Source organism: Saccopteryx bilineata, chromosome X (assembly GCF_036850765.1).
Source record: "Saccopteryx bilineata isolate mSacBil1 chromosome X, mSacBil1_pri_phased_curated, whole genome shotgun sequence".
NCBI classification, from domain to species: Eukaryota; Metazoa; Chordata; class Mammalia; order Chiroptera; family Emballonuridae; genus Saccopteryx; species Saccopteryx bilineata.
The window spans coordinates 73,626,211-73,648,804 of NC_089502.1; the positions used below are offsets into that span (position 1 = coordinate 73,626,211).

The following is a 22,594-nucleotide window of genomic DNA, read 5'->3' on the forward strand; positions in this document are numbered from 1 at the left end:
AAGTAGAGCCAATTTCCTACCCCACATTTCCTAGAGATCAGCAGGTCTTTCAATCATTTCCTTTTCTTTGCAAATCTATTGATCATTTCCAAAAGCATTTTTGGGGGGTATCACTGTAGCATAACAAAGGGAAGATACAGTTCTTTCAAGGGTGACCCCCCATCATAAGGTTCTCTGTTCCCTAGTCTGTGTCTATCTTGAACAGTATCACCATTCCAGAGAGGCTTAGGTGACACTTATATCCCCCCACAACAAATTCCTCATTTCTTCATGTTTACATATGCTTAATGCCACAATCCTCTCTGTTGCCTGCCACTTTCAGAAAGATGCACATTTCATGAGAAAAGCAAGCTCATTAGTCTATTTTTCAAAATAGAACTTGAGGCAAAACAAGCCTGTTTCTGATTGCTAAAACTGTAGGTTCATACCTAATTACTCATTATCAACCTGGAAAACATAAATGCCTAGAAGCCTGCCCTCTCCCTTACCCTTTTCAGGGCTAATTTAAAGCACTTGTCCATCTCGGGCTTTTTGCAGCATGCTCAAATACTTTACCTGCCTGTGTGTTTATTTATAAAAACCAACTTGTTTTATAATCACGTGTGGGTCTTCATGTGGATAACTATATCTTTCCCTCCTTATCTGCCAGTAATTGTCTTTAAACAGACCAAAGTACTACAAATAAATTGACCCTGACTCAATTTGAGATGATTTTAACAGAAGCATCTCAAGTAGTGTCTCGTGTTCTCAGGCAGATGCTCTGTGAGTGGTTTTCCAAGCAGCCACATCAAATAAAACTCACATATCTAAAAAAAAAATCAACCTTGTTCTTTCTTTGGCTTACTCCAGATAAATCAAATTTTTAGTGAGGAGGAAAAAATAAGACAGGAACAAGTGAGTGTAAAAGAAAAGCTAAGGGACTCACTAAAGGAAGTTTGTTTAGTTTTGGATTTTTTTTCAAGTGAATGTTACTACACCATGTAAGATTTCTTATACACCTAATTCTCAATTATTTAGCTGTCTGTGAATTATGTGTAAAATATGGTAGTTCATAGGTAAAGAAACCCTTGGTTTTCCATCTGCTGATATGAATTGTATGTCCACTTTGATGGGCATATATAAAGTCTAATGGCAATCAAAGTCCTTGTATATTTGGGTCCAAATCATTTTTTAATTAAATTTTTATTCATTTTAGAGAGGAGAGAGAGAGAGAAGGGGGGGGAGTAGAAAGCGTCAACTCCCATATGTGCGAAATCAGCATTCCACGTCAACACTTTATCCACTGCGCCACCACAGCTCAGGCAGGTTCAAATCTTAAAATTAGTTTCATGTCTCAGCCAGAACCCTCCATTATAAAGCAGTCTATGATATGATTACAGTAAACCCCTTTGAAAAAGAGTCTACGTATAAGATATAATTTAGTAAAATTATAGTATTCCTCATAGCAGCAAACATAAATCTATAAATTTTTGTTGAGAGTGGTATGGTACATATACAAATTGACTTATTATATACATTTACAGAGTTGATCAAACTCAACTTTGAATGGGCTTGGTCAACATAATGAAAGAAAGGTGAGAATGCTGTGGTTGACTTTGTCTCCGTTCCATTTCTATAATATATACTGTGTGTCTGCTATGTATAAGACACCATGCTAGACAATAGAGCTTCAGGCTGGCAAATTTCAAAAAAAAAAGTCTACATATTCAAGGATTCCTGATGTCATGTAAATAGCCTTTTCTTTTCTTTTTTTTTTTTTTTTTTTTTGTATTTTTATTAAGCTGGAAATGGGGAGGCAGTCAGACAGACTCCCGCATGCGCCCGACCGGGATCCACCCGGCACGCCCACCAGGGGGCGATGCTCTGCCCATCCAGGGCCACTCTAGCACCTGAGGCAGAGGCCAAGGAGCCATCCCCAGCACCCAGGCCATCTTTCGCTCCAATGGAGCCTCGGCTGCGGGAGGGGAAGAGAGAGGCAGAGAGGAAGGAGAGGGGGAGGAGTGGAGAAGCAGATGGGCGCTCCTCCTGTGTGGCCTGGCCGGGAATCAAACCCGGGACTGCTGCACGCCAGGCCGATGCTCTACCACTGAACCAACCGGTCAGGGCCTAAATAGCCTTTTCTTTGGAGTCAGGCAGACCTAGGTTAAAGGCCTACTGCCATTATTTATTGTCCCCTGTCTAAGCCTCACTCTCACAGACCTATAATGGTAATCAGATGACATAAATGTGAACATCCTTGGTAAATGACAAAGTACTAGACAAATGTGAGAGTTTATTATGACAGTAAGGTTACTAGTAATTTATCTGATAAGGATGGTCATAGAACTTCCCAGTTGACTTTTATTCTGAGTTACTTGTCATGCCCCATGGTATGTAACAGCTCCAACAAGCATAGCATCACCAGAAGTCACTCTTGATTATCTCAATACAAAAGCACCACCAAGATTTTTTGGAGATGATTCTAGTAACTAAGAAAATCATATATATTATGTTCAAGTACCATGTCTGTAAGAACCTTCTTAGACACTATTATTTGAAAAACAAACCTTTTCATTTTCCTAAACTTTTGCATATAGTCTTTGCTTCCCTGCTGTAAACACTTGCTAAATTGGTTAATAACTTCCACTCCTCAACCTCTCCAACATTTGTTATTACTTATCTTATTGATAATGCCAATCTAACAGGTGTGAGATGGTTTCTTGTACTTTTGATTTGCATTTCTCAGATAGTGAAGATGAGTATCTTTTCATGTATCTGTTGGCCATTTGTATGTTTTCTAAGGAGAAGTATCTGTTTAGGTCCTCTCCCCACTTTTTAAATTGGATTGTTTGCTTGTTTGTTGCTGAACTTTGTGAATTCTTTATGTATTTTGATATTAACGCCTTGTTGGAGCTGTTGTTTGTGAATATCATCTCCCATTTGATTGGCTATCTTCTTATTTTGTTGTTGATTCTTTTGCTTTGCAGAGCTTCTTAGTTTAATATAGTCCCATTCATTTATTTTTACCTTTATTCTCTTGCCTTTGGGCACACAACACAATGAATAGTTTACATGCTGTGGAAACGTGCACCTGAAACCTATGTGTTCCTATGGACCAGTGTCACCCCATTAAATTTAATTTCTAAATAAAATAAAAGTAAGTTTTTGTTTTTTTTTTTCATTTTTCTGAAGCTGGAAATGGGGAGGCAGTCAGACAGACTCCCGCATGCGCCCGACCGGGATCCACCTGGCATGCCCACCAGGGGGCGATGTTCTGCCCCTCTGGGGTGTCGCTCTGTTGCATCCAGAGCCATTCCAGCGCCTGAGGCAGAGGCCACAGAGCCATCCCCAGCGCCCAGGCCATTTTTGCTCCAATAGAGCCTCGGCTGCGGGAGGGGAAGAGAGAGACAGAGAGGAAGGAGAGGGGGAGGGGTGGAGAAGCATATGGGCGCCTCTCCTGTGTGCCCTGGCCGGGAATCGAACCCAGGACTCCTGCACGCCAGGCCGACGCTCTACCGCTGAGCCAACCAGCCAGGGCCTAAAAGTAAATTTATTGTTAACTTTCAAATTCAGTGTATACCACACCTTAACTCAAACAATGGAGAAAAAAAGAAAGCATCAGTACAGAGTGACCCTTCTGGATACTTTAGCAATAGACTTCCTTTTTCATAAGATTTGGGTTTAGCATAGGCATTTTGATCACCTTGAAAGAAAATTCTATTTTTTTTTTTTTTTACAGAGACAGAGAGAGAGAGTCAGAGAGAGGGATAGACAAGGACAGACAGACAGGAACAGAGAGATGAGAAGCATCAATCATTAGTTTCTCATTGCGTGTTGCAACACCTTAGTTGTTCATTGATTGCTTTCTCATATGTGCCTTGACCGCGGGCCTTCAGCAGACCGAGTAACCCCTTGCTGGAGCCAGCGACCTTGGGTTCAAGCTGGTGGGCTTTTGCTCAAACCAGATGAGCCCACACTCAAGCTGGCGACCTTGGGGTCTCGAACCTGGGTCCTACGCATCACAGTCCGACGCTCTATCCACTGCACCACCGCCTGGTCAGGCGAAAGAAAATTCTTATAATTTTCTTTTATTCTTCCCATTACTCAGCTCTGAATTGTATAATATGTTCCAAAATGGCAACTAGGAATGTGTCCTTGGACAAGTCTTTTCTTTCTCCTGTGGTTTGTCTCCCATTATAAAATTGGCATAGTGGGCTTCACCAAGAACCTTTCTGGTACTACCATTTTATGATTTTATGTCTGAAGTCACAGAGACAGGACTATATGTTTAACAGCTCTCTTTTTGGATTGTCTATCCACTGTTTTCAGAAGTATAGGTAATCTAGACTAGAGTGCTTCAACTTGCATAGTAATTTTAGTTATCTCATGTCACACCAAAATAAGATATATTATGAGTCTAAAAGTAGACTGGATAGGTAAATCATTGACAGAGTGGACAGCAGGAGGCCAGTATCTTAGAGAAGCTGGCACTTTGCAACAGACGGCTGCTTGATCTTCAGGCATCAAGATCTCTAATCTGATTTTATTCTATAGTGTTCCATCTACTGTTTGGTTGTGAGATCTCTTCAACTCAGAAATCCTTTATGCACATAACCTTTTCCTTCCTGCTCCCAAGCCTATATTGACCTATTCATTGCTTTATTCGTAGCACCTCTTGGTGTTTATGAAAGGAACCTAAAGGTGACTGGATTGTCAAGGTGGTTCCCTTGAACACTACTTCCTGTCTTTCTGCTGCCTGTCCACGTCAAAGATAGGCCTTTCTTGTCCATGGTTCATTTCTGGCTGCTTTTGAAAAAAATCATATATTGTTAAATCCTTCAAAAATCTAACCCCCTTGCCTACTTTTCATTTAAGAAAATAGTTATAAATGTTAATGTCTAGAAAAGGACCTTCTCACCAGAGCATTAGCTGTGGTTTTTTTCCCCAGCCTATAGTTAGAATAAATGCAGAGCCATCTCTCACTTTTCTCTGCAATTCCCAAGGATGTGCTCTGAGTTTCCAAAATAGAGTGAGAAAGAAAGAATTGCTCTTACTTGCCTTCTTTTCCCTTGACCCTTCCCTCCTTTTCACTTCCCTTTCTGTTCCTCCCCAGACGTGTGTGTGTGTGTGTGTGTGTGTGTGTGTGTGTGTGTGTTCTGCAACTCCTGAGTTCTCAGCCTTAAATAAGTGGAATTGGTCCTTGCTGCTCCCTCCTTTCCTGGACCAAGGAAGATGGTAGACCCTTCAAGGCTTTCATAGAAGCAACCTAACCACACAATAGGAAAAGAAACACAGAGCCCTAGAGCCTGTGAGAATCTGAGGTGTGCACCATTTTCTTCAGATGTTAGTCTATAATGTTTGAGAATTGTTTTTTCTACTAGGACACTGAATTCCACATCTGAGACTTAAACCTGATAACAGATCCGCAAGTTTTAACAGCCTCTATAATTCTACTTTGGAAGATGGCTCAGAGAACCCTTGGCCATGATCTCATTGCTGTGGATGTTTTGCTTTCCAGCATGGAAGACAATCTTGGCGCCAGCCACTTCATCACTCTCCATGTTCAGAAGCAGCCCAGTATCGACATTTCTGGATCACTTGTCCTGTGTGCAAGACGATGATTCAGTGTTGAATGGCTTTTCAGGAGACAGGTTTCACAGCATTTATTCACCCATCTATTTATCCATCCATTTTTTTAACCAGCCAACTAAATAATTCTTCCACATTTCCATTTATTCACTCATCTGTTTATCTACTTAAAATATTTATTGAGTTCCAACTATGTGCCAGACACAATGGCAGGCATTCTGAGGATGAAGAAATGAATAATGCTATGATGCCTGCCTTCAAAACATTAAACAAGGAGAGAAATACAGTAATAATGAATATGCCTTAATATTAAAGGTTAAATAAGAATGACTAAAAAAATGTTGAGTGAGATAGACAGGAAACAGCACTCAAGGGAAAGGACTTGGTTTGAATAAAGGTGAAGAGATATAAAATTAATTAAGGGTTTGAGGAATAGCAAGTGCTTTAATGTGGTTAGAGCTTGGGAAATGAGGAAGACCAGCTAAAACTGCATTGAAAATATATGTGGTTATTATGCTAAAAAGTTTGGACTTCAAACATTTGAAGATCTATGATGTGAGATAGACATGTTTAAATATGATTTTGTTTATTTGATTGTTTGCTTGTTTTTATTTTTTTATTTAGAAATCAAATTTAATAGGGTGACATTGGTCCATAGAAAAATATAGGTTTCAGGTGTACATTTCTATAGCATGTGAACTATTTATTGCCTTGTGTGCCCATCACCCAAAGTAAAAAATGTTCTATTACTGTATACAAGTAGTCCCTTGTCTATCGCAGGGGTTAGGTTCCAAAACCCCCTGCGATAGGTGAAAATCCGCAAAGTAGCAGCCTTATATTTATTTTATTATTTATTTATATTTTAAGGCTTTATAAACCCTCCCCACACTCCTATAAACCTTTCCTACACTGTTATTAACCTTTTCACACACTTATTTTGCTTACTTTACTGCAAAAATAATTAAAATAATAAGTATATAAAGATACCTGTATACCACAAAATCCCGTGATATAGCGAAAAATCAGTGATACAAAATTAGGTATATACAATTTAAAAATCCATGACATACTGAGACCACAAAAAAGTGAACTGTGCTATGGCGAGGGACAATTTTATTCATCTCTCTTTACTTTCCTTCTCAGCCCCTCTCTCTAGTAATTGCTTCACTTTTATCTATGTCCATGAGTCTCAGTTTTATATCTCACCTATGTGTGAAATCATATAGTTCTTAGTTTTTTCTAATTTACTTATTTCACTCAGTATAATGTTCTCAAGATCCATCCATGTTGTCATAAATGTCACTATGTTATAATTTCTTATGGTTGAGTAGAATTCCATAGTATATATGTACCACATCTTCTTTATTCAATCCTCTATTGAAGGACACTTTGGTTGTTTCCATGTCTTAGTGGAACCCTCATTCGCTGCTGGTGGGAATGTAAACTGGTATAGCAACTATGAAAAATAGTATGGTGGTTCCTCAAAAAACTAAGAACAGAGTTACCATATGACCCAGCAATCCCTCTATCCTACTACTTGGTAGCTACCCAAAAAAACTCAAAAATGTTTGTTTTTAAAGATAATTAGTTGTAGCATTAATACTGTATAGGTGAAGGCTTAAATTTTAGAAAAAGAGGTAGTAGGCCATGTAGAAAAAGAGAGAGAAATTTGTATCATTAAATTTTTCTAAGCACCTAATATTGCAGCCTTGGTTCGTTGGATTAGGTTCCCATCATTTCTGTTGACACCTGAGGGAAAGGAAGGTTAGAGGAAGCAGAAGAGGATAAAGGGGATAAATGGTGATAAAAGGAGAATTGATTTAGGGTGATGAACACACAGTACAGATGATGTATTATAGAATTATACACCTGAAACCTATATAATTTTATTAACCAATGTCACCCCAATAGATTCAATTAAAAAAATGCCTTCATGATCAAGAGCAAATCATTCTCACCATGTCCCAAAGAGTATACATAAGAGGCTACTAAAACCACTAAAGTAAATCATGTTGAGTCTGTAGTATTATACACACAGGATAGAATGTAATCTAGATCAAAACAGGGTTATTGCCCAAGTCATCTCATAAGCACCAAGGATCATACTAGACAAATTATTTCTGAGAAATGAAATGACTTCCAGCATCATACACGGTGTTCACTAAATATTTTGGATATCTAAACATTCTCACTAAAGTGTAACAGTTCTTTTGTGCACTCTCTGACCAAAATTCTGATATCTACCCAGAACCTCGTCATGGAGCTACAAGATACCCTCATTGCTAAAGTAGGAGGCCTAGAAATCTCAAATTTGTAGAATTTGGATACCACTGCCTACCCAACTGATTGAATCCCCACTACCTACAAGGCAGCAGGTAGCAGAGTATCATAAAAATGAATAACATGAAACTCAGTTACTAGAATTTTCTCCCTTCTCCTTTGACTCTCAAGATTAGAGACCTAAAAGTTTTCAGGTTGAAGATGCAAGTAGTAAATATCAATTCTGAGAAGTGCTACTCCCCTTACTCAATTCTCAGATGAGGCATGAGCAGGATTGTGCCACAAACTTGGAAATTAACACAAACAATATAAGACTCAGTACGTACAACCTGTTTTTTCCCCACTTTTTACTGAAATAATTACATATGAAATTGTTTTTAAAGTGTATAACAATGATTTTATATATCATATAAAAATAGGGTTAGTTAACATGTATAACCATGCATAGTTACAAAGTTTTTTCCTTGTGATGAGAACTTCCACTTTTAGCAACTTTTAAATAGACAATACAGGATTGTTAACTATAGTCACAGGCTGTATATAACACCCCCAAATTTAATTATCTTATAACTGTTCAGTTTGTACCTTTTGATTAGCTTCACCCATTTTCTCCACCCTCTAATGCCCACCTCTGGTAGCTATAAATCTGTTTCTATGAGTTATTTTTTTTTTTAGATTCTACATATAAGTGAGGTAATATAGTATTTGTCTTTCTTTGTCTGATTTATTTCACTTAGCATGATGCCCTAAAGGTCCATTGTTGTTGTTGCAAATGCAAGATGTCTTCCTTATGGATGAATAATATTCCAGTGTGTGTGTGTGTGTGTGTGTGTGTGTGTGTGTGTGTGTGTCTGTATATACCACATTTTTTATCTATTCTTCTGTTGATGGACATTTAAAACCTCTGGTATTTTGTTTTGTAATTTTGGTTTTAAGTAGTACTGTGGTATAGTGAAGTTAGCGTGATAGACTTGAGTATAGATACATTTTTTTTCTAATCCTGACTCTGTTGCTTACTATCTTGATGAATTTGGGCAAATCATTAAATCTCTGAGACTCAGTTTCTCCAACCATACTATCAGAATAATAAAATCTTCCTTGTATAACTGTCAATTTGGAAATAAACTGGTATATACAGGTATATAATAAAGATCACTGTGCCCTCAAACCCTTTTTTGGATGAGAATTAGTCTGTGTGCTCCCAGTCACCACTGGGACTTGTCCTCTTTCTGCTATTGTAGTATGGCTTTTGATACTGGTTCTTTGTCCTACAGTCTCAGAATCACCCTTTAATCTACCCTAGATCACCATCCTCCCATTGATTACATACATTTCTGGTTACACATTGTAGGTAAAAAGGTATACTTCTCTCTAATTAACTGAACTTGTAAACGGAGAGACAGAGATTGTATCTCTTAATTCCTTCAAAATAAATTATCTGGGGCAGCAAATATATGTTGTCGCCTATCTTTGATAGTATGCTTTTAGAGAACTGTGGTTATAGGTAACTAATTTTTTCTAATCTTCAAAATTGATGATGCCTCATATTGTGTACTTGAATAAGTGTCTCACTTGTAAAATTTCCACTTAAAATCCTTGAATTTTTAAAGTGTAATTGCAGCAGAAATATTTTATTGTTGTTTACTTTTGCTGTGAGCACTTCAAAATCCCTCAATTGCTTTTGAAAGGATAAAATGATGTCATAGGAAATATTTTTTCAAAAGTAGTAGGCAGAAAGCTGAAAGTACACAGCACACAATAAGTCATATAAACAAAGGTAAGTATTTTCCAAGTGTAACAATTCAGGGGGAAAAGATTTATTTGAACTGTTTGAAAACATTTTACTTTGATTTAAGAAGAAAGTCATGTTGTTATAAATTGTAGGATATATTCTTTTTCTTTTGAAAGAGAGGGGAGAGACAGACAGGGACCCACAGACAGGAAGGGAGAGAGATGAGAAGCATCAACTCTTAGTTGTGGCACCTTAGTTTTCATTGATTGCTTTCTCACATGTGCCTTGACAGTGTGGGGGGCTCCAGCTGAGCCAGTGACCCCTTTCTCAAGACAGCAACATTGGGCTTCAAGCCAGCGACCTTTGAGCTCAAGCCAGTGACCATAGGGTCATGTTTATGACAGAATCCCACTCTCAAGCCAGCAACCCCGTGCTCAAGCTGGGGAGCCCATGCTCAAGCTGGTGACCTTGGGGTTTCAAACTTGGGTCCCCAGCATCCGAGGCCAATACTCTTTCCACTGCACCACCACCTGGTCACACTAGGATATGTTCCTTAAGTTGACAAAGGTATTTAAAACATTTTCTATTTCTATTATACTGAACTTATACATAGACAGTTTACCTGAGCAAGATACTTTTTAGAGACTTTTGCACATTCTATAGGATTATGCTTGCATGAAGTAGAAGTAAGGGAGAAAGTACACAGCCACCCAAAGACCTGTAGAACCTTCAGATTGATTATTATTGATATATTTCCATGATGAAATATATCTAGTAAGTAAACTGGAAATGGTGTTGCTACCCTGGATCACCGCTTTCGGATCCAGGTTCCACTCTCATTAATCCAGTTAATCTTTGCTATACTTTGGAGATCTCTTAAGCTAGGCATAGAAATGTTTCTCTTTTTCCTGTTTAATACCTGCATTGGCCCAATGGTTCTGTGGCTGAAGTGAAAATTGACTATTGAGGGACATTTCAGCCTTAGCAGTCAGCAGTTAAAAAAACGTAAGCAACAGTCCTAAAGAAACCACCTGCAGAAAACTTGGCCTAGCATTTGGACCTAAGAAGAAAATCTGGATGTTAGCCAAGAAAAAAGGTTACCAGCCCTGGCCCACACAGTGCAGTGTGTCATGCTGGCCACATTAAAACTGAAAGAGACTGAGGACTCTCCCCAGGGTGGAAAATGAAGCATGGAAGCTTTGATTAGTGAGCTGTTAGGCACACAGACATTGATTTTAAAGCATTCTCATCTCCAAGCTGAGTAATAATGCTTGCAATATTATGGGATTCTTCGGCTGCTGCGAGAAATTCAGAAGACCGAATAGGGAGTCTTTGTTGGGCTCTGAGTGTCTATAGTGAGACTGTTAAATTCCACCTCCCTTTTCTTCCTCTACATCCTCCCTCACCCCACCCCCTGCCTAATTCTTAGGCAAACACAAATATATATATATATATATATATATATATATATATATATATATATATATATATATATAAACTTGTTAGTATATTTGCCAATAAAGGATAAACGAAAGAGAAAAAGACAAGTGCAAGTAAAAATTTTCCATACCGCATCTCACTTCTGTCTTATAGGTAGGTAGGAAAAGAAATCAAGAAACCTCCCAATCCAATATGGCAGCAACTTGTTCTCCCCAATTTTGTATGCTGCCTCCGTTCAGAGGACCTGACTCAAACATCTGATTGTCAGGCCTGCAAGAGGCAAGCCCATCTTTAAGTCGCTATTCAACAGTGTTTCTTTATCATATTAGAAAAATTCCAGGTTGACAACTACAAACATCTCAAATGACCAGATGCTGAAGAAAGGCTAACCTGCTTCATTCAAAATGAGGGTTCTAAAGATCTAGTAAATAGCCTAGAAACACCTGGAATCTGAACCTTATGGGCTTAAGCTCTTGCCCCTCCCCACAGACTCTGACGTTGGGTGTGAGGGCTCCTTTCTTAGTTGATGACTCTAGCCCAGTGGTAGTCAACCTGGTCCCTACCGCCCACTAGTGGGCATTCCAGTTTTCATGGTGGGTGGTAGCAGAGCAACCAAAGTATAAATAAAAAGATAGATTTAACTATAGTAAGTTGTTTTATAAAGATTTATTCTGCCAAACTTAGCGAAAATCTGACATAAAGTACTTGGTAACTAATTATTATTATATGCTTTAACTTGCTGTAACTCTGTTTTATAAATTTTATAAAGTTACTTCCCTACATTATAAATCACCATTACTGTGGAACCAGTGGGCGGTTAGAAAATTTTACTACCAACAGAGATACAAAAGTGGGTGGTAGGTATAAAAAGGTTGACTACCCCTGCCTAGCCCATGAGACTAACACTGTTTCTGTACTTCACAAGGAGGTTGTAAGGACTAGCTCTAGAAGTAACAGCAGTTGCCTTTTACATACTTGTATCATACTTGTTCTTTTCTATACTAAAACTTGGTGTTAGCAGAGTGCTTTTTTTTTTCTTTTTTTTTTTCTGAAGTTGGAAATGGGGAGGCAGTCAGACAGACTCCTGCATGCGCCCGACCGGGGTCCACCCGGCATGCCCACCAGGGGGTGATGCTCTGCCCCTCTGGGGTGTTGCTCTGTTGCGACCAGAGCCATTCTAGTGCCTGAAGCAGAGGCCACAGAGCCATCCGCAGTGCCCGGGCCAACTTTGCTCCAATGGAGCCTCGGCTGCGGGAGGGGAAGAGAGAGACAGAGAGGAAGGAGAGGGGGAGGGGTGGAGAAGCATATGGGCGCCTCTCCTGTGTGCCCTGGCCGGGAATCGAACCTGGGATTCCTGCATGCCAGGCCGATGCTCTACCACTGAGCCAACCGGCCAGGGCCAGCAGAGTACTTTTTGATTGTTCTTGATTATATGATGGCATCCAGACACTGATTCAGGTGGATACAGGGAAACAGTGGCTTAGGTGCTTGGTCTCCACAGTGTGCTGTAGGGAAAGACCTTTTTTGATGGAGTTGAAGGAGCTACATAGAATGAGAAGCCATTTTGCCTGAGGCTCTTCAGGTCATTTTCGCTTAGTTATTTTGGTAATTCTTGAGTTTACCATTGCCTCTACTCTGCTGGGCCACTGCCTAGGACCCATCACTGAGCTGACGGCAGTAGCTGGACCACAAAAACTAGGCAAATAAGAACTTCATTTCTACTTCTCCTAGAGGAGCTTCCCAAAGAAGCCAGCCAGCTCATCTTCAAACAGACCAGGAGACTAGAGCCAGACTCCCCCTCCCCCACTCCTAAAGTCAGGGTGATTCTGTTTTCAGAAACACACGTGCACTGGGATCTTTCATAAATAGGAAAGCAAGATGTAAGAGCCAGTGCCTACTTCTCTCCTTTCCTATTGAAGTTAAGATGATGGAAGAAAGTAGATCAAGCTTTATTTCTTTCTTTTAGCTGTAGAACCCCCCACACTCCTTCATTGCTCATTCATCATATGTGAAGCCTTGTTCTTCTGCCAAGCCAGCCTCAAACTTTGCACTGATATAAGAGGAGAGGCTCTTAGAATTTAAAATAACTTGATACGCTGTCTCTGCCCCAGAATCTCTGTATTAAAATCAGTTTATTTCTGGTGGATTTGGAGTCTTTAAGGCCAGAGGTAGTCAGATAGAAGAGCCAGAAGCACTCTCTCTCTGGCTTGCCTGAGGCTTGCATTTTTCACCTTCTTCTTTCTCCAGTCTATACTCACACACAGACACATGCACACACACACATACACTCGCACTCACACACATTCACACATGCACACATACACACACTCACATGCACACACAAACTGTCTCTGTCGCTTTTTATCTATCTATCTCTTCTCTCTTTCCTCTGTCTCAGAGACATTCTGGAGGAAAGCCAAGAAAAGACTTCAGGAAGGCGAAAAGTTCCCCCTATTTGGGGCAAATTTTTCATCTCCAAGCCAGCACAAGTTTCCCTGAGGTGGATTGAAAGGTTAATGTGTTTTTTGTAACTGCTTTCTATTTGTTTGAATGTCACATATTTCTGTTAGTGGATTTTCCTTTAATAAAACCATTAATACCGCAATAGTATTTTTTTTATTTACAACAGACTGACAGAATTAATGCTGTTAACATGGGGCCTTTTTGTTTCTTTTTCTTTTCTCTTTCTTTTTTTTTTTTCTCTCATTTGCTTTCCAGGTCATCCTGACCTGCTAGGCTTAGACTGTTTCACATTTGTTTTTAATGTCAGCTTAAATGTAATTGTAAAAGTGTGTATGCTCGAAATTCATGCAGTTATTTTTCCAGGGGAAAAGTTTGGTATGTGAAAGCACTTCCAAGTTTTCGGTCGTGACCTTATGCCCCTCACCCAGGATGGCATCAGGACAGTAAACCCCTTTCTCCTGGCTCAGTAGTCAGAGACTTGGAAATAGTTTGTGCCAGATCCTGTGCTTTGGCAGGGATACGCAGCATTGCATATCATTCTATTATTAATTTCATTTACTCCTTCATGAACTAAAAACTATTAGACTAAATAGTCCAACATAAACCTTGAAAGATAAAATTTGATATTCTTTTTCCTGGCTCTTCCTTTGACTCAGAAGTGAGACGAGGAAGAATGAGGATCTGAGGGGAAGACTCTGGAACTTTCTTGCCAGAGAGAATTCTACCTACACTTATTAGTGTATACTTACACTTGGATGTACCCCCCAACTAATGTTTCACTCCTGGCATGCCAAGGACTGGCTCTGTTCCTGGTCACTTGTCCCTGTCCTAGTTCTTCACCGCCCATCTCCAACTGACCCTTCCCCCACTAACATATTACTCAACCAGATGAAATGGAAGGAGTGCCGCCCAAGAAGTCAGGATAGCCGGTTCTAGTTCCTGCTCTTCTACTATCTAGCTGTGTGAACTTGGGCAAGACTTAGCATTGGCATTCAATCCACTTGTCTTTGTTTAAAGATTGGTTTGGATAGGCAATCCCGGATAGTCAAGATTTGGAGCCTTCAAACATTTTCTTGGCAATGGTAACCTATTCTTCAAACAAAATCTGACATTTTCAAATGTAGACAGAATAAAGCACTGCTGCTCTGGTTTGAAAGAAGGTGGGGTTATTGGAGCCACATGTTTGGACCCACTTTATCTCTTCTCAAGAGCTCTGGAAGAAGCTTGTAGAACCCTTGGGACACTACTACTATACTAGTTTGATGTCTAGAGAGCCTCTCCACCCTGATTTTCTCCCCTAATTAATTTCAATCCCTGTGGAAATATTGTCATTGATTAGCTTTTCTGGAAAGAGGTTTACCTGCTACAAATACAGGGGATGAAGTGGAGCAACGTGAGACTTAGCAACTAGCAAGTGTAGAAGACATTATTTATTGACCTACATAATTTGCTCTGTGTTAAGTACCTAAAACATATTCTCTTAGGGAAAATTAAAACAACCCTGTGAGGTAAATCCTAGTATTATCATAGGATTGAAACCTGTCATTTTGGCCCTCAATTCTTGGCTTCAGGCCAGTTGCCTGAGATGGAAGGTGGTACTTCTTATAGGTTGCTACCCTAGCCAGTTTTTCAGAATGTTTTCTGGCTAGAGACCTATTCTTGGAAAATGTCATAGCATACTTATTGGCATACATTTTTACAGAATTCAGACAACTTTAACTGGTATCATCTAATTTTCTTCTAATAATAGTTCTATGCAATAGCCAGGTCAGATTGTCACTGTTGTATAGAAGAGAAAACTGAGGTTTATAAGAAATTAAAGGATATGTTCAAGGCCACAAATTCAATAAAATGCTGAATACCACCACCTTCTTTTTATTGTGAATAACATTTTCAAATTTCAATTTCATTGTTGTGTTTTTCTCCTTAAGTTCCATACATTTTTCACTGTGCTTTAGTCTTGGAAAGTCCTTCTTGTGATATAGAATCTCCCCTAGACTCAGATACCACCATAGTGTCTATATTCTTTGTTAAGAACCCTATTATCCCTACTTTTCAGATGACAAAATTGAGGTACAGAGAGGCTAAGACTTGCTCAAAATCTTACAGCTATTAAGCGATACAGCCAGGTTCACAAATAAGACAATTTGACTCCAGATTCTTTGCTTGTCACTACTATCCTTTACACATACATGAGGAAACTAAGAACAAAAGAAGCAAAGAGATGACCTTGAGGTCATGCAGTGAGCTCTCTTTGATCCTGTGACCCTCTAAGCCTAAAGTTATACAGTGATATGCCCTGACTTTAATCTAAGTAGAAGGAAAGATGGCTGGCATGATTTAAACCAGAACCAGACTGCCTTTCCCCAGGCCAAAATTCACTTGCAAAATTCTGTTTGTTCAGCACAGTGTTTGTTTAGAAAATTGATACAGACTGCTCCCAGGCAGGGGTCCAGTCACTTCCACTGTCTCTAGCCCACTCTATTTATATTCACGAGGCTGTTTTACTCATTTACATATCTGCCCCCCTAATGAAGGTATTTGAGTTCATGACCCTTAGATTTGAGCATTATAATATATAAATACCTTCACACATACATACTTATATACACTCACATAATTACAGCCTAGTGTGTTTTCACAAAGTATTTGCAGCTCGACACCAAACATACTTTTATGTTGACTTAGCATTTAGAACTAAACTTAAGATCTGAGTTCAGTATTATAGGAAACTATATCCAGAAACTACCCTGTTACTAGTTTTTTTGTTTGTTTGTTTCAGAATGTGTTAGTTTTCCCTTTCCTTCTCTGCTATATCGGGTTCTCTGTTAAGCCTGCTGTCCCTTTTTCCCCGTGCCTGAGCTAGGTCACCTGCAAGCCATTCATGTTCTACTCTTTAGAAATGGATGGAGAGAAGAAACCATTTTGAGGGCTCACTATCTGCCAAGCATTCTCTCTTATTTAGTTCTCCAAAATATTATAAGAACTAGGTGGGGACATTCTCATTTTACAAATTAGGAAACTAGATCTCAGAGAAGCTAAGCAAAGAGCTTAAATTTATTAAGCTAGTTAATTGAAAGAGCTGTTATCTGAACCCAAGATTATCTGCCTCCAAAGCCTATATTCTTGCCCTACACCACACTTCTACAAGGAAAGTGTATTAGTTTTCTATTGCTGCATAATAACTTACCACAAATTTAGCAGTTTCAATAGTACCCATGTATTGATTCACAGTTCTCTAAGTCAGAAGTCTGACACAGTATGACTGGATTCCTTGCTCAGTATCTCACAAGGATGAAATCAATCTATTGGCCAGGCTGCATTCTAATCTGGAGCTCAATGTCCTCTTCCAAACTCATGTGATTATGGCAAGATTCAGTTTCTTGCAGTTGTAGAATTAAGGCTCCAGTTTCTTTTCTTGCTGTCAGCCAGAGGTTGCTTTCAGCTACTCAAGGCTCCCTGCATTCTTTGCCATGTGAATCTTCCACCTTCCAAGGCAACAACAGAGAACCTCCTTGATTTTAAATCCTCCTGAGTCCATGTCTTTACCAAAAAATATCAGTTCATTTTAAAGGTTTATCTGGCTAGGTCAGGCTCATCAAGGGTAACCATACCTTAGCTTCAACTGAACTGTGGCCTTACTCACTTCTGCCCAATTTTTTCACAACAGCACATAGATGAGCATTTGACTAAATAATTTATAAAAAAGTGTCTGCACAGCAAGAGTTGGGAATCTTGGGGACAATCTTAGAAATCTTCTTACCACTAAAAGTGATTCTTTTGGCTCCAGGTAAGGAGTAGGAACATCCTTGATCTCAGGGAGAAGGATTCTAACTTTCTAAGACTTTGGAAACTTCACCTCACCTTGTCTCTCCCCTGCTCATGGATTAGAAAGTTTTTATCTTGAGGTGGCAAGGAATGAGACTGCAATAGTGCCTAAAGGTCACAGTGGCTATAAAAACTGAAGATTAATCACATCTACCTCTCTTTAGGGATGCCTCATGAGTCCTAATTTGAAAAACCTTTCTCTGGTGCTGTAGAGACAGCCTTCACAGGGGTCTAATGCCACCAGGCTAAAAACTGAGTTCCTCATAAGATCCAGGCACCATCATGTCACGTGCTCTAATTCCCTAATGAGCCAGCAGGGACAAGGAAATACCTTGCCAGTGGCTCTTTCTCATCACTGCTCTGACTTGAGATTGAAAGACACAGAATAGGCCCTGGCTGTTTGGCTCAGGGGATGGAGCATTGGCTCAGCATGTGGACATCTGGGTTTCAATTCTCATTGAGGGCACAGATGAGAAGTGACCAACTACTTCCTTCTCCTCCCTCTCCCCCTTCTCTCCCTCTTCCCCTCCTTCAGCCACTCGTTTCATTGTTCTGAGTGTCAGCCTCAGGTGCTCAGGATAGCTTGGTTGATTCGAGCATTGGCCCCAGATGGGGATTGCTGGGTGGATCCTGGTCGGGGAGCATGCAGGAGTCTGTCTTCATCTTACCTCCTCTCACTTTAAAAAAAAAAAGATGAAAGACAGAAGAGATTCAAAGCAACTCACACACCATTAGAACTATCCATATTTACTAGCTCCTCCCTCCTAACTTCACTACTCAATTTAAGTAAGCTAATGGGTCTGTGTCATAATACAGGAGCCAGCAGGCTTTTACGTCACATAAAACAGTTAGATCTGACTCTGGGGCTCAGGTGCAGGTGGCAGGAGGGTATGGCAGTGGCCTTCATGGAAGAAAACAAGACCTTGGGCATTGAGTAACAGCTGAGGCTAGCAAGATTCATTGTTCAGCATTCAAAGTTGTCTAGCAAAATGCAGGCCTTTGCTAGAGAGAGAGCACAGAGAATCCCCTGGCAGAATGAACGGAATCTGCTTTCATTTATGTTTAGTACAGTCATCATTTTCAGTCAGAGAGGCCAGAACACCTGGTGCAGTTTAAGCCACTATGGCCACAGGGACTACACATTTCCCAGGTACTAGAAGCAAGCAAGATTGTGGCTTCTCTTCTTTAAGCAGATGTTCTATATTGGTTTAGAGGAAGAGGATCTGAAAATAGTAACCAAGTTTGCATGAGCACTCTGAGGAGAAGGAGACTTACTGCACGTAGATGGATTCTCCCCAGTCTATGCTCATATTGGTCTTGCTTGTAATCAGTTCATTTAGGTCCACAAGTCATCAGAGTCAGTGGTGGCATGGTCAAGATGATAGAACATGCCTCACTAACTGTACCACCACTAATTGCTCTGTGTGTCCCTTTAATTTTTAGAAGAATCCATGGATTTGTTTTTGTATAATTCTTTGGATTTTCCTTCTATATCAATAGCATGAGTAGGACATGACAAATGGGACAGCTTCCCTAAAGAAGTTTATATTCACAGCACTATTCTACAGAACTTTCTGTGATGATAAAAATGTTCTATGTCTGTACTGTCTAATGTAGCAGTCACTATCCATATGTGGCTTTTGAGCACTTGAAATGTGGCTAGTGAGACTAAGAAATTGTACTTTTAATTTTCTCTAATTTTAATTAATTTAAATTTAAATAGCTACTTGTGGCTAGTGACTTGTGTTAGAGCAAATACAGAATAAGAAGCTCAGAGAAGCAGGTACTGACATAGAGTAGACATCAGTCAAAAATAGAGCTGATGTGGTACAGCAACCTCTCTCTCGTGGGGCTGCCGCCACCCCATCTTTGACTTGAAAGATTAAGAATTAATGTCAGAAGTCCCAAATTTGTGATAAGAACTAAATTCAAGTTTGTAATACAGATGAGTTTCAAGAAAGTATTTAGATATTATATTAATGTCTTCTAGGGATGTAGGGGGTTGTGCATATGCACACACATGCAAGTACATGGCAGGGACAGGAAGACCATAAGACATTCACTCCAGTTTGTCAGTGTTTTCACCCTTCTCCAAAATACACACACACACACACACACACACACACACACACACACTGCTGCCTGAGTAGATACTGAAGGTGTATTGAATCTGTGACCCCTGGATGAGATTATTTCTAAGGACCCTTTCTGTTTTGTCATGTTGTGAATATTTAGGCCGCTATAGTGCCCCAAACCTATTTCTACTTTGGACATATGATTAGAATATTCTCATAACTTCCTGCCTCTGCTCTCCTGGATTTGATGCTAGTAACTGAATTCTGGAGTAAAAAGTGAGGATGGAAGGCAAGAATATTATAACCCCAGACTCCTCCTTCAACTTTGTTATTAATGCTAAGATAAGGTTCAGGACTTGAGACAACTTGGGGTGGCAGCATGATAGTAAAAAGAACATGGGCTTTGGAGTCAGCAGACCAGGTTAAAATTATTAGGTTCAAATTTTTCCTAGCTGTGTTATTCTCAGTTTACTTACTTGCAAAAAAAGGTTTTGGAAATATTCCTAACTTTCAAATATTATTGTGAAATTAAACGATGTAATGTGTTCATGAAGTGAGGCACATAGAAGGCCCTCAAAAACAATAGTTCTCTTTATTTCTCTTTCTTACCTCAGGCACAGAGCTAATTATATTTCTGCCCTCTTCCAGGCTTGAAGGGGACAAAATGGCCTGACAACTCCTGATCTCAAGTCAGAAACTGCCAATAAAATGGAAGAGGGTGGTATACCTCTAGAGTCTGTACTAGTGGAGCAGATCCAGTAGGAACTACCAGTCTATGGAGCTGCCTACAAGAACTCAAGTCAGGAACAGGTTCACTAGATGGCAATATATTTTAGGGCCAGAGCTCTAGCTCTAGGAGAAGATGGACTTTGCCTGGACCATACCTTCCAGCCTGTTCTCTTTTTGGAAAGTGGGAATTGACAATGAGTGTTCATACCTCCTTATTATATTGATTGTGCCCAGATTTGCAGAAATGATTGTTGAACAAGGTCATCTTAAACTTTGGATTGATTTTCCACACTGCCTTGTGGTTTTACCCTGAGTTTTCTCTGTGTTTCTCATGCACCACCAATCCCACCAGTTTTTTTTACCTCTATCCTAGTTGTTGATCTAAACCTGTTTATCCATTCTTGCATTATGGATCACATTGGATCTTCATTGACTTGCACTATGATTGGAGTTTGTATTGCAGGACTTCTTTCTCTAATTAAACCATAAAGTTAGTTTCAGATAAGTACCTTTTTCTGCAGGAGCCAGAAACAGATCAGCAGCAGGTTTTGTTGTATTTGTCCATTTCAATTAAGCAATGATCTCATGTATATGTGGACCTTAATGAACATAATAAACAGGTGAACAAAATAAAAACAGAAGCTGGGTCACAGGGAATGGACAAACAGCTGTCAGAGGGAAGGGAGTGAGGGGATTGGGTGAAAAAAAAGGTGAAGGAATTGGCCAAAAAACATACATACACAATGCATAGACAGGGACAATAGTGTGGCAATAGCCAGAGGGAAAGGGGTGTGGAGCTAGGTGGAGGTGGGCAAAAGGGGGAGGGGAAAAAGGATGGAAAGAGACTTTGCTTGGAATGGAGGGTACAAGATGTGGTGTGCAGATGGTGTTATATTGGGTTGTACACTTGTAACCTGTATGTTTTGTGAACCAGTGTCATCCCAATGAATATAACTTTAAAAAAAAAACAAATAAAGTCCTTGTTAAACATGTTAGCTTAAAAATAATAAGAGGAGCCTGACCTGTGGTGGATCAGTGGATAAAAGGGTCAACCTGGAATGCTGAGGTCCCTGGTTCAAAACCCTAGGCTTGCCCAGTCAAGGCACATATGACAGACAATCAGTGAATAACTAAAGTGAAGCAACTATGAGTTTATACTTCTTGCACCTCCTCCTCCTCTCTCTGTAAAATCAATAAATAAAATCTTTAAAAAATGATAAGATGAGGAGCAACAGCTATATGTAGAGTATAGGATTATAATATTAGTAATATCACTTTTTATAACAAAACATTTTTGCTTCAAATTAAAAAGTAATTCTTGTTTTTTAAAGATGAGTATAATTTTGTTAACCAGTATAACCCAAATAAATTCAATAAAAAGGAAAGAAATTATTTGAGCAATCCACTTTTTTTTGTTTTATACCTTTTCAGATTTATTATTATTATTTTAAAGGAATTAGAAAGTGGTTTATGGCCTTCCCCAGTACCTGCCTATACTAGACCTCAGAATTATGACTTCTTCAATTACTTATGTTTGTAGCAATATAAATACTAGGGAAGTACACATTAGGATGCCTAAAGACCTCTAAATTGTGTGCCTGTGAGCATCGGTGGGGGAGGAGTAGGATGGTTCATAAGGTTTGAGTTTTGGATTATTGTTATTTTAAATAATGTTATTTTCATTATTCTGTCTAGTGGCTGCCTCCTAGCATGTTTTCTGTTTTTCAGACAGATTAGAGGCAAGGAAATTCTATTATTTCTCTGTTATTATTGGGAATTTCAGCTCTTCAGCTTCCCCCAACTCCTTTGCTAAAGAATATCAGTGCATGTGTTAAAGTACAAATTCATTATGGATGTGATATTTGCAGCTGTTACAGCATTCAGTGAGAAATTCTGCGACACCAAAAAATTCCCATTTCTTTAGCAAAAATCAGAATTATAGAATTTAGTAGTCTGAGGATAAGAAAGGACATTCAAGGTCATTAAAAATAACTCATTCCCATCTGATACTTTATGCTTGAATTCTTAACCATTGTGCGTCTAGTCTCTCCTTGATTGTCTCCAATAACATGAGTGCTTGGCAACTTTTCTATGTTCAGAGAGCTTTAACTAACAAAGTGTGTTTGTTGTGGTGTGTTAGTGGTGGTGGTGATGGTGGTGATGGTGGTGGTGGTGGTGGTGGTGTGGTGATGTATGTATGTGTAGAGGGAAAGAGAAAGAGAGAGAATATCCCAGGCCCTGTACTTTTTATTATCCCTAGGAATCCCAAAATTAAATCTAGTTCTTCTAGATTTATGTATCCCTTTCCAGTCTCTTTAGGTAGCAATCTGCTAGATATGCGCACAAGTACATCACTCTCCTTATTTAAAACATTCATGTTTGTTTATTATATATAAGATAAAGGCCCAAGCGTCTTGTTTTTTGAGAGAGAAAGAGAGAGAGAGAGAGAAGCATCAACTCATTCTACTTAGTTGTGCCA

The 22,594-nt window shown here is 39.4% G+C and overlaps 1 protein-coding gene across 3 annotated transcripts in view; it reads left to right on the forward strand.

The window, feature by feature from the left end:
- AR (androgen receptor) overlaps nt 1–22,594 on the forward strand; it is a 264,781-nt gene that overhangs the window by 221,943 nt on the left and 20,244 nt on the right. The gene's annotated exons all lie outside the window — the stretch shown is intronic.